Consider the following 15,405-nt stretch of genomic DNA (forward strand, 5'->3'; position numbering starts at 1 on the left):
TCTCATTAAGTAAACAGCGAGATGCTCATGCTATTGCTAGTCTCTTTGGCACAGAATTACAGTGTTTTGTTGAAGAATTCTTCCTAGCATATAAGGAAATTGTGGTTGTTTGTGTGATGTATTTAGTGCAAAGGGGGCTAGTAAATTTTAAGGAGAGAAGAGTGGTTTTGCTCCCTTAATCACTTTAAAACCATTAAAAAGTTTTTTTTCAGGCAGTTATAATTCTAATGTGAACATATTCATCAAGCATGCTAACTTAATCTAAGCTGCGGGATGTGGAGTAGGGGAGAACAGAGGATGAAATAACATCCCAGCATCTCAGGGTCTGGGTCTAAGTATTCCTTTCAGTAAAGTCTTACTTACTAAATTACTGTTACGTTTATAATATCATGACAGTTTTCGTCTTTCATTTCTTGAAAAATATTGTTTATTGTACTATAATATTTATTCCACAACAAGTAGGATTCAGCAGGGCCATATTTTATTTCCAGATGTAATTGTCTCCACTATTTATATGTAAGATTTTCAATAAAATTCTCTTTCCAGAGAAATATTCAAAATTAATACTATAAGTTTTAATAAAATCACACCCATTGCATGCCATTGAATGATTTTTAAAATCCCAATAGAAAAATCCTAGGTAACTGAAATAAGATGTAAAAACTAGCACAGAAAGTTATTTTTCATTGTTTACTCTGGGATTCATTCATTTAAAGTGCTTATTATGTTGTGCAAGATGAGCTTATTCTCTCATGGAAGTTTTCTTTTGAAAAGATCACAGGGCTTCCCTGGTTGTGCAGTGGTTAAGAATCCGCCTGCCAATGCGGGGGACACGGGCGCGAGCCCTGGTCGGGGAAGATGCCACATGCTGTGGAGCAACGAAGCCTGTACACCACAACTAATGAGCCGGCGATCTAGAGCCCGCGAGACACAACTATTGAGCCCACGTGCCACAACTACTGAAGCCCGCGTGCCTAGAGCCCATGCTCCGCAACAAGAGAAGCCACCGCAATGAGAAGCCCTCACACCGCAACAAAGAGTAGCCCCCGCTCACCGCAAGTAGAGAAAGCCTGCGCGCAGCAATGAAGACCTAACACAGCCAAAAATTAAAAAAATAAATAAAATTAATAAATTTTTTTAAAAAAGATCATAAAATCTCACTGTGAATATTTAACTTAAGAGTAATAACACAGTGTCAGATAACTTACACAGCATAATGGTGTAACACTGCGCATTTTGACATCTGTCCAGACAGATGTTTAAAACTTAAGTTCTTCAAGATTTTTTTTTTAAGTTTCATATAGAAAGAGCTGGGAATCATTTTTATACTAAAGCTACTTTGTTACAATTTCACTGTCAACAATTTAATTAATTGAAAGAGAGGCAAAAGAAAACTGATTTATACAGGCTTTCTAAGAAGAATTTGGTCAAGTTAAAAAAAAAGATCTGCAGCAACTTTTCTTACTGACATACCATCGTCAAACACCTTATCTATTTACATGGCTTACATGTACATATAAATATAGTTTCTTATTTGGGTTTTTTTTTTCTTGATTTGAGTCAGTGTTGCGAGTAATTTGATCTCGAAAAGGAATCATTAACCTTCAAAGCAACAACAGCCATGTTTTGTTAGGATGTGTTCAGAAAGTAACTCTGAGCTATCCTCCTCATATGCCATAATGTCACTGCTAAGTATGAATGTGATATATTTCTTTTTAATTAAAATTAGTTGCATTGTGGTGTGATTTTTTAATAACTTCAGTGTCTTCGGATTTGTACATTTTAGATTCATGTTGGAACTTGTACATCACCACATGCTGATTGCAAAATTCATTAGCGCGTAAATCATGCTTTAGTGATAGTCCTTTAAACAAAGTTGGTTTGACTGCGAAGCACTCACTGGTTGGCTTATTTATTATGAAGTTTTGTCAGGCAGAGCAGTTAAGTTAATCAGTAACAAATAAAAGATTTAAACCTATAGATATGTCAGCCAATTTATTACTAACAAATGTTTGGGACTTTTGTGCATCTCCATACCGCATGCAAAGTTGAAAGGAGATTTCCTAGTTCCTTTGAAAACAGAAAAGAGCATACATTATTTTTTTGAGTTTTATTATCTGACTCTATGTCCGTAGAAGCTACTTCACTTGATTTGCTTTAGAATCAATTTGCAGTTTTCCATATCTGTTTTTCTGCATGGCTTGGGGTGTTGCTATCACTTAAGATACAGTCTTTTCACTTAGCCCATGTCTCTCGTAGGTATATAATATCAGTACCTTTCAACAAGGTTAAGTGAATTCACTCTTGGAAGGTTTTGAGGTTATAATCCTCTTATTCTGTAAATTTTTATGGAAGAAAATTATGATGCCAAACATAATTAGGACCAAATTCAAACTGATAGGCAAAAGCTTCTTTTTCCTCCACTGGGCCATTTTAGAAAATAAACAAGAAGTATGAAATATCGTGACTTTAACAGTGGAATTTATGTACAAGCTGTGAAACTTTGAAAAAAATCCTTGGGTCTCAGTTTCCTCGTCTTTAAAATGATGCAGGGGAAGGGGTAGAGGATTGAAATAGATCATATCTAAATTCCTTGCAAGTATTGAAATTGTACAATCTTATGAGTCCATTACAATCCCCTTTTAAATCACAGGAGAATACATTTGTAACTCCAAAGCTAACGCAATGTCGTGCAATGGCGTCTTTTCAACACATAGTTACACATAGTGATGACTTGGTACTTACAGACCATGTTCCCAAAGACAAAGTTAAGGGAAGATTTCAGGCTTTTGTCTAGAAAATCCAGGTCAATCTAACCGATGATACAGCCAGACAATAAAGATTTAAGAACAGAATAAACATTCTCAATCATTTTTGGATGAATTATTGAGGTGATTGTTCAAATTTCCACTTCCTTTTGCCAGAGCCTCTAAATATTCTCTCTGTTTTTCTCTATAAGGCTTTGGGGGTGTAGTTCCAGGCTTCTTTTTTTTTTGTCTATTTTTAACTCTTTCAGTCAACAAAGGAGATACATAAAATATTTTCACCAAAACAGTATCTCTGCTAAGTTAAAAATAATTTAAAATACAGTAACCAGGAGACTATGATATTTGGCTGCCTTGAAATGAGTCGAATTTAAGTGGAAAACTCATTTCCACCAATCTAGGTACTCAAGTACAAAACTATGCCTTTCTAATTCACCTTCCACTTATGCCCAAAGTTCAGTGTATCAGGAGAGCAGAAATATTTTGTGTCACTTTTGTGCTTGATGTTAAAATAAAAATAGGGGGTGGGGTGGGGAAATACCACCTGGAGTAAATTTTGAGTCTTGTTTGATGCAACAATTTTTATCACAGAAACATCATACCCATTCGAAATCTGTTTGTAGCATGATCTCAAATGTTGTACAGTCTTTAATGGACTTGATAGGACTAGTCTTGGAGGAGCAAGACCCTAATTTCTTCCAAAGGCATCCTTCTTTGAATTAAACAGTAAGAAGGGGGGAAACACTGTGTTAATATGTTTTAACTGCTAAATGTTGAAGTATATAAAGGTCCAAAATATTCAACTTGTCTCTTTCCATGGTACCTTAAAAATTTGTCAGTTAAATCACACTCAGCTAAATACTGAGCCAGTAGGCTCAAAGCTTTGCAGGCTCTTCCAGACATCGATATGTGCCCAGAGGAAGCCAAACATATTTTTGTAAACTGTAACTAGAATTACTTGGTTGCATGTAATAGAAAAACTCAAAATAACAGTGACAAACAAAAAAGAAGGGAAGGAAGGAAGGAAGGGCAAAAGTTTCTTTCTCATGTAAAAATAGAGATAAGCAGCTTAGAAGTAGTAAAGTGACTCCAAGCTATCATCAATGACCCAAGTGTCTATCTTTCGCTCCATGATCCTACCAAGAGGTTTCTATCCTCAAGGTCAACTTCATGGTTACAGATAGTTGCTAGAACTTTAGCTATCACTTCCCAGTTGCTCCTCTAACAAAGTAGGAATAACAGAAGGGCAAAAGGGTTTCCTCCTAGCTGAGTCAACTTCTTTGAGCAGCTTTCCCAGAACTGCACAGAGCACTTCTGCTCTTTGGCCAGTCCCATGAACACACTTCGTTGCAAGAGAGGCTGGGAACCATCTCTAACTCTAGGTGGCAATGGGCCTGCCTAAAATTCAAGTTCTCTTCTTAAGGAGGAAAGGGTACTGGATATTGGGGTAGACAAGAATCAGCCTCTGCTATGGGAATGCTTAAATGTCTACGGTGTGAAACATTTTTAGAGGACTATTCCAAGACTACACATTTTTTCCCTCAGAAGGGGAAAGAGGTTTGCTGCCGAAGGCTATCCCTAATGTCAAACTGTGGAATATGGGTGGTGATAGGTGGAGTGCTAAGTCTTAGAGGCTGGACTTCACTAGAGTCTGGTAAAAACCAACTTCCAAGCAGGAAAAGAAATTGTGCATCTGTTGCCAAGTCTTTCAGCTCATTGGAGACATTACAGAGGTGAGAATTAGGCCGTGGCAGTGCCAGGCACCCAGGGAATTTGTTGATATTTATGCTAAGCACAGTAGAGAGGAGGGATAGGACTCCACACAGATCCGGTTTGGAATGGGCTGTCTGCATGACTCTCTACATGCCCTGATTCTTGGTTTCTTTTCCTCCAAATAAGCAAATAAACATGCCTCAAAGGGTTGCTGTAACATTAAATCGGGAATTCCATAAATCACATATGCTCAATAAACAGCAGCTCTTAAGACTATGATCATGCATGTTTTTAACCTTTGATTTAGAACAAGATAAGCAACCCAGTGTTCCAGAGACATAGAGGGCGTTGTTCACCTTGTATGTCTAGTGTGTATCTCTGTCACTTTTCCCTACTTTTCTTCTGCACTCTTATTTCCGTTTCTAGCCCAGGTTAATTCTCCCTTCCTACCACTTAGGACTCTCAACTGTATTCATGTCATAATATTGTGTAAACCCATGAGTTACTACTCCAACTCTATGAAAAGCGCGTGGTCTCAAAGAGTCATAGTTATGAGAGACAGAAGAGCTTAATGATTAAGACCTTGGGCTCTAGCATCAAACTTGAAACCCCAGAATCAACACTTGGTCAAGAGCCCTTAACCTTTCTAGGTCTCAGTTTTCTCACCTGTAAATTGGAAATAATAATTCCTCTCTCATGAGTAGTGCACATAAAGCACTGAGGTCATAGCCTGGCACATGATAAACAATGAATGAATGAAGGTGATTGTAATGTTGTTAGAAACAGGAGTGGGATGGAAGAGAAGTCACATTCATTGGGGGCCTCCTCTATGCCAGGCGCTATACTTTATCATAAAGTTTTCTATAGCTTTTACTCCTTGCATTGATCCTACAAGTTGTAAACCTTTCTTAACAGATGAGGAAACTGATGCTTGGAATGACAAAAGAACTCGTGAAAGATAGAGAACAAATCAGTGACAGTGGCATTACTTGGTCTCAGGTCTGTATTTCCAAAGGTCATAATCTCTCCACTCACTCACCAGGAAGAAGCTGGCGTGCCAATTTCTAATTCAACCTCTTGAGACACCAAAGAGGCAGAGAAAAATTTAGAACACAGGATACAATTACTTTCAGCACTGAAATGACCTCAGAAGAATATGTTCAGCCTCTGACATGAATAAGTCTTCTTTTCAATATAGGGTCTATCATCTAATATACTTTCAATGTCAGAATGACTCAATCACTATGGAACTTTAGAAAACCTACTGCTGGTGTAGTTTTTAAAATTTTAATTTAAATGTTATTTTTATTTTGCCCCACAGCAAAATTTCCTTTATACGACTGCCATTCAAATATTACACATGGATCTGAAACAGTTAAGTAAAATGAACAGTATTTTTTAACGATACCTCTCATGTAAGAAACCTGTGTATTTATAGATCTTCTGGTAATTCTCTACATTAATTCCTTGACCTCATACTGACCGGAGAAGGTCAACAACTCCTGTAATGTCCCCGAGTGGTACATTTTCCTCTCTAACTTAGCTGAAAACTACATAAAAGCTCAGGCAGTCAGAAAGCACCCAAATAGCTATACAGCTGAGATGACCCCACAATGCAAGTTAATCCCTCCAAGGTCAATTGTAATTTATGTTCAATTAACTGGCTCAAGAAACCTGTTTTAGACAGAAGCCAGAAATTAGGAAACCCGTTGCTTGACTTTTTCGTGGGGAACTCTTGCTGTGAAAGCCACTATTTGGACGCAAAATAAGAGGCTAACACAGGCTTTTTTCCTGGGTGCACTTACATCTCTTCAGCTGACCATACCGACTCCCTCCAGGGATGTGCTGGAAACCTGAAGGATTTGGATGGAAAGTCTATTGTTCCTGTGGCTACTAGATACTGTGCAAGGGAATGTGACTGCCAACCTCAGTCTCCACTTTAGCATGGAAGGTACCAAGTTAAGCTTCCTTTAGGGGCCATCAAAAAGACAGGAGGCAGTGAGAGCCACTCCCACTGACCATATCTGAGAAATAATAGCATAAAAATAAATAATGTACTATTGAAGCAGAACCCATTAAATAAAACAAGAATCCATCAGTCCATACGGATAGAAATAAGTAAATGGATAAATAAATAAAGGAGGAAAAAGGGAAAGCTTTTTTTTACAATAGAATACCTACTGATAAATATATTAAAATGTTGGAGTTAGAAGACCATCAGTGGATGTGAAAACCAGTGAATAAAGGTTTGATGAGGAAGAAGATAGTTACACAATAATCTCAAACAATCTCTTACTTGGCAGACAACACCTTAATCAACTGAACAAAGTTAATGTCACCAGTACTGGAACAAACAGACATCACGTGCCAGCTGATGCCGTGGACTGAGGGCATCTCATCTCTTCTGTGGTGCCCTTGCCAAACATGCATAACCTGAGTACAATCGTAAGGAAACATCATGCAAACCTCAACTGAGGCACATTCCATGAAATAACTGGTCTGTATTCTTCAAAATGTCAAGGTCAAGAAAGACCAAGAAAGATTGAGAAACTGTTTACTCCAGATTTAAGGCCACTAAAGAAAGATGACAAGTAAAATGTCATGTATGATCCCGGATTAGATTCTAAGTCAGGAAAAAATATATATAAAGGACATTGTTTTGGCAATTGATGAAACTTGAATATGGACTGTGGATTAGATAACAGTATTGCATCAATGTTCAATTTCCTGATTTTAATAACTTGTCTGTATTTATGTATGAAAATGTCCTTGTTCTTAGAACATACCCACTAAAGTATTTAGTAGTAAAAGCGGGCATGTCACCAACTCAATCTCAAAGGGTTCAGGAAAAAATTATATGTTATATAAAAGAGAAAGAATGATAAAGCAAAAGTCAAAATGTATACAATTAGTGATATCTGGGTAAAGGATTAAAGGATTACAGGAGTTGTTTGTATTATTCTTGCAACTTTTCTATAAGTTTAAAATTATATCAAAATGAAAAGTTATTTTTAAAAAATTTTTAATTTAAAACTACAGCAGAACAAAATCATTATTAGTTAAGATACATTCTAAAGTATATGAAAGTGAGAAGAACTGGTATCTAGTGTTTGATGTACAATACTCCAGAATAAAAGAGACAGTGAGAAAAGGAGGGAAACAGGGAGGGATAAATTGGGAGATTGGGATTGACATATACACACTGCTATACATAAAATAGATAACTAATAAGGACCTACTGTATAGCACAGGGAACTCTACTCAGTTCTCTGTAATAACCTATCTGGGAAAAGAATCTAAAAAAGAGTGGATATATGTATATGTATAACTGATTCACTTTGCTGTTGTACACCTGAAACTAACACAACATTGTAAATCAATACTCCAATATATACTCTAATATAAATAAGTAAGTAAATAAATAAATAAGGAGGGAAACAGATTAAAAAAAGTAACAAAATGTCGATCATTCTAATTCTTGAATTTGGGTGATAGGTACATGGGGATCTGTTGTCCCAGTCTCTCTACTTTTGTGTATGTTTGAAATTTTTCCATAATAAAAAGGTTTTAACATTGTAAACCCACCTAAATTGATGCCCATCCTCCAACTCCAGCGATGACAATGATGCTAACTCAATACCCTCCCCCCTATACTGCATTCCAGTTCACCCACATTCCTGATAGTCTGGGTGAAAACTCTGGATGGTTTGGCCCAATCTCCAGATTATAATTTGGGTTTAAAAGCAGCATTTTATGGGAATTAAATGACACTTATTGGACATTCACTGATGTCCCAATACAGCAAGTAAGAGCTACCTGCTGCATTCTTAATGCATTTTGCTAATACAGAGTGATAGAGGTTTCTGTTCATCATTTCTTCTATTCAGAAAACATGTTCTACAGCACAGCTGGAATCAGAAACCCTAGAAACTGGACAAGCTTTCAGAAAGGCAGCCAGAGGGAAGGAGCTATTCTTACCACCCTCTGAGACGACACATTCCCACACATTGCATGAACTTGACATTAGGTTCTGGAAGATTTCCATTTGAGACAACATTTATATCTTTGACTGGCTATAAAAATTTAAATCTTGGGGAAATAAGTAGAAAAAAATCACTACCTAATGTAAGATTGAAAACAAAAGTCAACATCAAGCTTCAATAGACACTTCCTGAAATATGATGGAACACTAAGTCCTTCTGGGAACCCGGACCAAACAGGAGATCCTCATGTCTACTATGACTTTCATCCCTGAAAGAAGCCCAGGTGCTACTTCATTTAGAATGTGAGAAAGCAAAGTAAAAGGGTCATGGAGTTAAACCATTTAGTAGCGACTGCGGTAATAACGATGAAATTTAAATGTGTATAGCAAGTTTGAAAAAGTACCACCATAAAATGATAAATAAATAAAAAGCACCACAGAGACATTCATTGTTTAATTTCATTCCCACAAACATCTGTAAGGTAGGCTTGGAAGGTAGAATTCATCCCTATCTTACAGGTGAATAAACTGGCGCTCACTATGATTGATGTCACCAAAGTCATACAATAGGGAAATGAGAATGCTAGGATTCGTTCTCATAAGATTTCCCAGCTCCCAATTACCCGTATTATTCCCGAGAACAAACACCAGGAAAATTCACGTAGGCAAACATTTAATGAACATCCTGCTGTTCACAGCAGCTTCAGTACCTCACCTGTCATAGTTTCTCTAAAGCAGACTTTACAAATCAGCATAGATTATTCTAAGTCAACAGCTACAAACAGGTTCACAAGACAAAGTCAGATCTGTTTTCAGTAGAATCCGATATCAACATATTATTCACAGAAACACACAACTTGAGGCCATGGAGATTCTCCTGTCAACATCATGTGCCTGGGAGGATTTGAGAAAATCATTTTTAATTAAAAGTGCCAAACATTAGAATCAACCTGAGATATTCGAAATACTAAAGAGAATTAACCAGATAGGATGACTGGCCTAAATTTCACAGTTAATAAAGGGAGTAAAATCATTGACTTAACCTTTGTGCTCAGATGCAGGTTTAATTCCTACTACACATAATGAAAACGCTGCCTGCAAACTCCATAACCAAACTTCATAAAAATGCAGCATTATCATTTGAAACCTACTGTATTTTAAAAATGATTCCAAGAGAGGTTATGCAGATCTGGATGCACTAGGAGGTGAAGGAGGTTCAGGAAAGTCCAGGAGCAGAGAAGAGTGATGACGTCTCCTCCCATAGTAAGCACTGCAAAAGTATTTGATAAATATTTGATACAGAAATAAAGTGGAGGTAAATTCAGGGTTTTTTTAGCAGACATATCCTGGGTTCATTTTTATATTAAAAATGAACAACTGGGACTTCCTTGGTGGTCCCAATACACTTGGGAGTCCCAATGCACTCCCAATACAGGGGGCCTGGGTTCGATTCCTGGTCAATTCCTGGTCAGGGAACTAGATCCCGCATGCCACAACTAAAGATCCTGCATGCCGCGACAAAGACCCGGTACAGCCAAATAAATATTAAAAAAAACAGAAAAAAGACCAAACCTAAAAGAAAAAAAAGAACAGCTGATGTGGTTACTATTTCTCAGATTGTTGAGGGATCCAAACTCTAAGTTTCTCTCGGTATTAGTTTGCTAGGGCTGCTGTAACAAAAACCACAGACGGGTGGGGGAAAAACAACAGAAATTTATTTCCTCAGTTCTGATGGTCCAAAATCAAACTACTGTTGGCTTTGATTTCTTCTGAGGCCTCTCTGGGCTTGCAGATGGCTGCCTTCTCCCTGTGTCTTCACATGGCTTTTCTCTCTGTGCGTGTGCATTCCTGGTGTCTCTTTTTGTGTACAAATGTCTTCTTATTTTTAGGACACCAGTCATATCAGGTTAAGGTCCATCCATATGATCTCATTTAACCTTAATGATCTTTTTAAAGGCCCTATCTCCAAATACAGTCACATTTTGAGGTACTAAGCAACCCCTAGTTAGGGCTCTAGCATGTGAATTTGGGTGGCCCATAACATTCCCATTGCCTGAATCCTCAGCCCATTTATTGGAGAGTCTTTGAGCCAAGCTGAAACAAATTTCACCTGGTATTTGAACACCTTCCCCAAGCCAAACCAAGTTTCAGATTTTCACCAAACTCATGTTGGCACGGTTCCCCTTGTACCCTCTGTCTGCCCCCCACTGTAAGTATAGAGGTACTGGTTTATTCTAATAATAGAGCAAAATTTAGCAAAAACATCTCTTTACCTACTTGAAAGCTATCCAACTTCATTTTTCCTAAAAAGAAAAGGCAATACTTCAGATATTTACTTGAATCAACTTATTGGAGTTGATTGCCCCATTTGCCCTGTTACCAGCTAGACAACCACAGGGTTACCTTTATCTTTGTTTCTATAACCAACAAAGGTGAAAATACTATCAGGTAGAAAAGTATATAATTTAGTCAATGACAAAGGCAAAACATTCCTGTGGCATGTCTTTTGCGGGGCGTGTGGAGAGATCCTGCAGCTAGACATCAAGAGTTCATGCTGGGTGAGGGCCTTTAGCTCCCTGCTTCTCATCTCAAGCCACTGCTCTAAGTTACTCTTCTAGAGAGAAGATGTATAATGAAGACTTGACTATATCTTACAGGTGCCTCAGGATATTGTGGAATGTTGTAACTCTAATATTTGTCAATTACGTAACATGACATGAATATGTCAATGATGAAGAAAGAGTGATGTTGTACACCACTGACAGCAAAATCTTCCACCTAACAGGCGACCCTATTTCTGGTGACCTTGCCACTGATTTTCACTGTTTTCCTGCCCCCAGAATGAGATCTCTGACACTGCAGACTTTGCATTGCAAAAAGTCCTCCAGGGACTTCCCTGGTGGTCCAGTGGTTAAGAATCTGCCTTCCAATGCAGGGGATGTGGGTTCAATCCCTGGTCGGGGAACTAAGATCCCACATGCCATGGGGCAACTCAGCCCGTGCGCTGCAACTACTGAGCACACGGGCCACAACTAGAGAGACGCCAGCGCTGCAATGAAGAGCCCACGCACCGCAATGAAAGATCCCACATGCCGCAACTAAGACCCAATGCAGCCAAAAAAAAAAGTCCTCCACAAACAAGTGGATGAGTTAACACACTCTCCCCTGATATAAAACAACTCAAAGTGCTTAAACATTGCTGAAGAAAATCACACAGCCATGCACAAAAGGCTGCCCCTTGGTCTCCAATTCCTCTTTTGTCCTTGACACTGACAAGCAAGCTTTGCATTTCTGGTCAGCTTCCCCTCCCATTTTCCATTGTGATATTAACATTTAACCTTCTCAAGTCTTTCACTTTCTGCTACGCTTAGGGTGACCAATCTTCCTGGTTTGTCCAGAACTAAGTGGGTTCCCTGGTAGGATATGGGACTTTCAGTACAAAAACCTTTTTACCCTCCTAACCCCTCACTTATCATCAAATGACTACCCATATCTCAAAAAAGAAAATTAAGGTTATCAGGTGTGAACTGCCCCCAAATTTTTCCTCCACCAACCCCTACGTGGACATACATCTGTAGCCTTCACTTGCCTTTAGTCTTAGAGGCTAGCATACCCTCTCTGTTGCAATTTCAACATTCCCTCCTCTTTCCCCTCATTATACAAATATGCACAAGTCTTCCCCATCTTCAAAATCAGATATCCTCCCCCCACCATGTTCCCCTTTATTGACAGCCCTACTCCAAGCCTTTCCTTCACCATAAACTTCCTGAAAGAGATCCAGAATGATCTCATATACTCCAATGGCTCCTCCCAAATTTTTATCTCCAGCCCACTCCTCTCTACTAAAAGGCTATGTCTTCATTTTCTGAATGAACATCTTATCTTGATAACCCACAAGTTTCTCAAACTCAAAATTTCTAAAACCAAGCTACCATTCTTCTTTCCAACACGCCCCTTCTTCTAAAGTTACTGTGCCAGCAAATGGAACCACAATCTGCCCAAATTTCCAAACCAGAAACCATGCCCTTTCTTTCATCTTCTCTTTATTCCCCACCCCCTACACCCATACTAGCCTCCTGTCTCCTAAATACCTTCTCTTATTCATCACTTTCACTCCTGGACTCCACTGTTATCACAACAGCCTCCTCGCTGGTTCCTCAGGCCCCACCTCCTTCAGACTATCTTTCAAGAGCTTGACGTCTGTGAGGTCACAGATCAAGTTATTCCTATTATGTGGGAGTATAGAAAATCTTTGATTTAGCCTTCTGAACACCAAACTGGCTACAAGGATGTCTCCTTGGGCTTCGTGAACAATTTCTAATTTGTTCACAAAAATGACTGGATCGATGTCCCCACTGGCTTTGTGGCTGATTCAAACAACAGTATAAATTAAAGTAGTCAAAGGTACTCAAAAAGGCTGCCCGTGTTTCTTTGTAGGAATGCCATGTATAGTCCCTATATCTGTTTTACCCTGGCCTCTGGGGGTTAATGTTTGCTAACAAGTTGAGCTGTTACAGAAGCCACTGGTCATTTCACACCATTAGCTGTTATGATTTTCAACTTATGTCCTACGATATCTCCTCCTGCTTCTCTGCTCCAGTCACAGTGGCAAACTTGTCATTTTCTAAGTAAGCCACTTTCTCTCCCAACCCAGTGCCCTTGCCTGGAATACCCTTCTCCTCCTTCAACATTCTCAAACTAATCTATTCAGAAATTAACAATAACACTTTTCACTTGGTAAAAGAAAAGACCACTGGAGGGTCGCATCTGCCTAGAAGTTGTGCTGCTCCTGGCACAGTTTGCAATCAAAGCTCTTCTTTGCCCTGCTCTGTACCATAGGAGGGCTGATCTGGTGTTTCCCAGGTTCTGCATCAGCTGGTTTCTTGCTGGATTTAGCTGAAAGGGGGTCCTGGTGATGGATTAGAGAGTGAAAGACAAGACTGCAGAATACTTCTCTCTCACTTATCTTCTCCATAGCTCCAGCTCCACTACACACGTTGCCCTGTTACGTCTTCTACGAGGTGACTGACCCCTGGTGTCTGATACCTGCTTCCTCTGTCCATCTGGTCTACCTGGGGCAACAGCCTTCTGAGATTGCTCAGCTCTGATTGCCTTCGAAGCCCCTCCTGTCCCCTGTGTAACCAATTCACTGTGGTCAATTCTTTCCCTTATATATAATACTCAGAGTGGCTTCTGTTTTTCCTGGTTGAACTTGGATATAAAAAAAACAAAAAAAACATTTTCTAAAAAAAACAAAAAAACATTTCCTCATCTCTACTCCTCCTGCCTTGAGCCCACCACAAAGGCTCTCAAGGGCTCTCTTCCTCCAGGTTGCTGGTTTAACTTTTGTGTCTCCACAGCACCTGTGTATACTGCTATGTGTTGGGATTGTGGTTTTCTTATCAGCTCCACCCCTGGCTGAGCTCTTGAGGGCAGAGACAATGTCCTGTTAATCTCAGCACCCGCCATGTCCTGATCACAGCTTAGGGGACATTAGGTGCTCAAGATTTTAAAACACACACGTGCACATGCATGCACACACAGAGCTTTTTCGGTCTGAAAAAGGATTCCATGTAATATGCTAGAAATATACAAAGATTTAAGGCAAGACCCCGAATAGAGTAACAAAGAATTTCAGTGAAAGCTAGTAAAAATGTGGATTCTTTTTCTTACTGTGGATTTTTTCATGAAAGGGGAAGGCACGCTAGTAGTTGGGTTTCCTTCTTCTCTTTGGAGTACGGCATGTTGTTTTTCAGTCCGCTGGATCACAGTCCTGTCATTGGTGGAAAAGTCACCTTTTATTTCATTGAAGCAACTTAATCAGTACAGGTATTAATTACCCTAGCAACTGCTTTGGAACAGTAAGGCACTGTCTGGTGGCCAAGCAGGGAAAAATCAAAGGAAAGCATCTCAGGATTCTAAGAGACCTTCACAACTTTGAGGACAGAGGACTATTCCCTTAGGAATCAGGACTCCTCCAGAAAAAATCTGGAGCTTTTTGAGAGAGGAACTTAATTATTATATTCAATATAATTTAAAGCAACTCCTTACCACATTTTGCAATGCAACGTGATTTACAAAGCAGAAATACAGTAATATCATTTAGAGACCAGGCAAAAGATCCATTTAAGATAACAGATATGATGTTCTAGCTGTAGAGTCAGGATTATTAATCAGAGTACCTGGAAATTTGGTCGCTGATTTAGCGCCATCCCCATAGCACCCCACCACAACTCTCCGCTGGAGAATCCTTTTCAACTTGGGCATAAGTGTGGTACAACAGTATGTCTCTATCTGGACTGTATTTTTATGGACATCTTGAATTCAATGTACCATAAAATCCTTAAACATTAAAGTCATCGCAGCACCCTTAACATGGCAATATTTTTACTGCAAGGAAACCAGAAAACAGGTTTATAATCGTCTCTTTAAGACTGTGGAGGGATGTGCAAAAAGAATTCATTCCCCCTTAATCGTAACAGTATATTTCCTATTATAAAATGTGCCTAGAGTTGACTTCCTGCTCTGGTGTGAATCACAGTGGTGACTGTCTTGGCAAGGTACGGCCCGTGTGTGTGTGTGACATACTGCAGGTACCAGCTGCAAAAAACTCACCATTGTCTTTCTGTAATGAAGTCAGTTGAAACAGCAAATTGTCCTAAAGTGAATCCAAGTGTGCCTAGTGTCCAAAAGGTCAATCATGTCATGGTGTTAGACAATTGGGTTTGCAATGCTACTAACTAGGGTACTTTTGTTTTTGCTTTTGTTTTTTTTTTGTTTTTGTGGTACGCGGGCCTCTCACTGTTGTGGCCTCTCCCGTTGCGGAGCACAGGCTCCGGACGCACAGGCTCAGCAGCCATGGCTCACGGACCCAGCCGCTCCGCGGCATGTGGGATCTTCCCGGATCGGGGCACGAACCCACGTCCCCTGCGTCGGCAGGCGGAC

General features: G+C 39.3%; 1 long non-coding RNA gene across 1 annotated transcript in view; it reads right to left on the reverse strand.

Annotated features, from left to right (window-relative positions):
- The window catches only part of LOC117195576 (uncharacterized), a 97,754-nt gene extending 83,518 nt beyond the window's left edge, over positions 1-14,236 (reverse strand). Inside the window, exon 1 of the long non-coding RNA XR_007471098.1 lies at positions 14,134-14,236. This is a non-coding gene — a long non-coding RNA (uncharacterized LOC117195576). The remainder of the gene's footprint in view (positions 1-14,133) is intronic.
- Between the last annotated feature and the right edge of the window lie 1,169 nt (positions 14,237-15,405).

This window comes from Orcinus orca, chromosome 13 (assembly GCF_937001465.1).
Source record: "Orcinus orca chromosome 13, mOrcOrc1.1, whole genome shotgun sequence".
NCBI lineage: Eukaryota > Metazoa > Chordata > Mammalia > Artiodactyla > Delphinidae > Orcinus > Orcinus orca.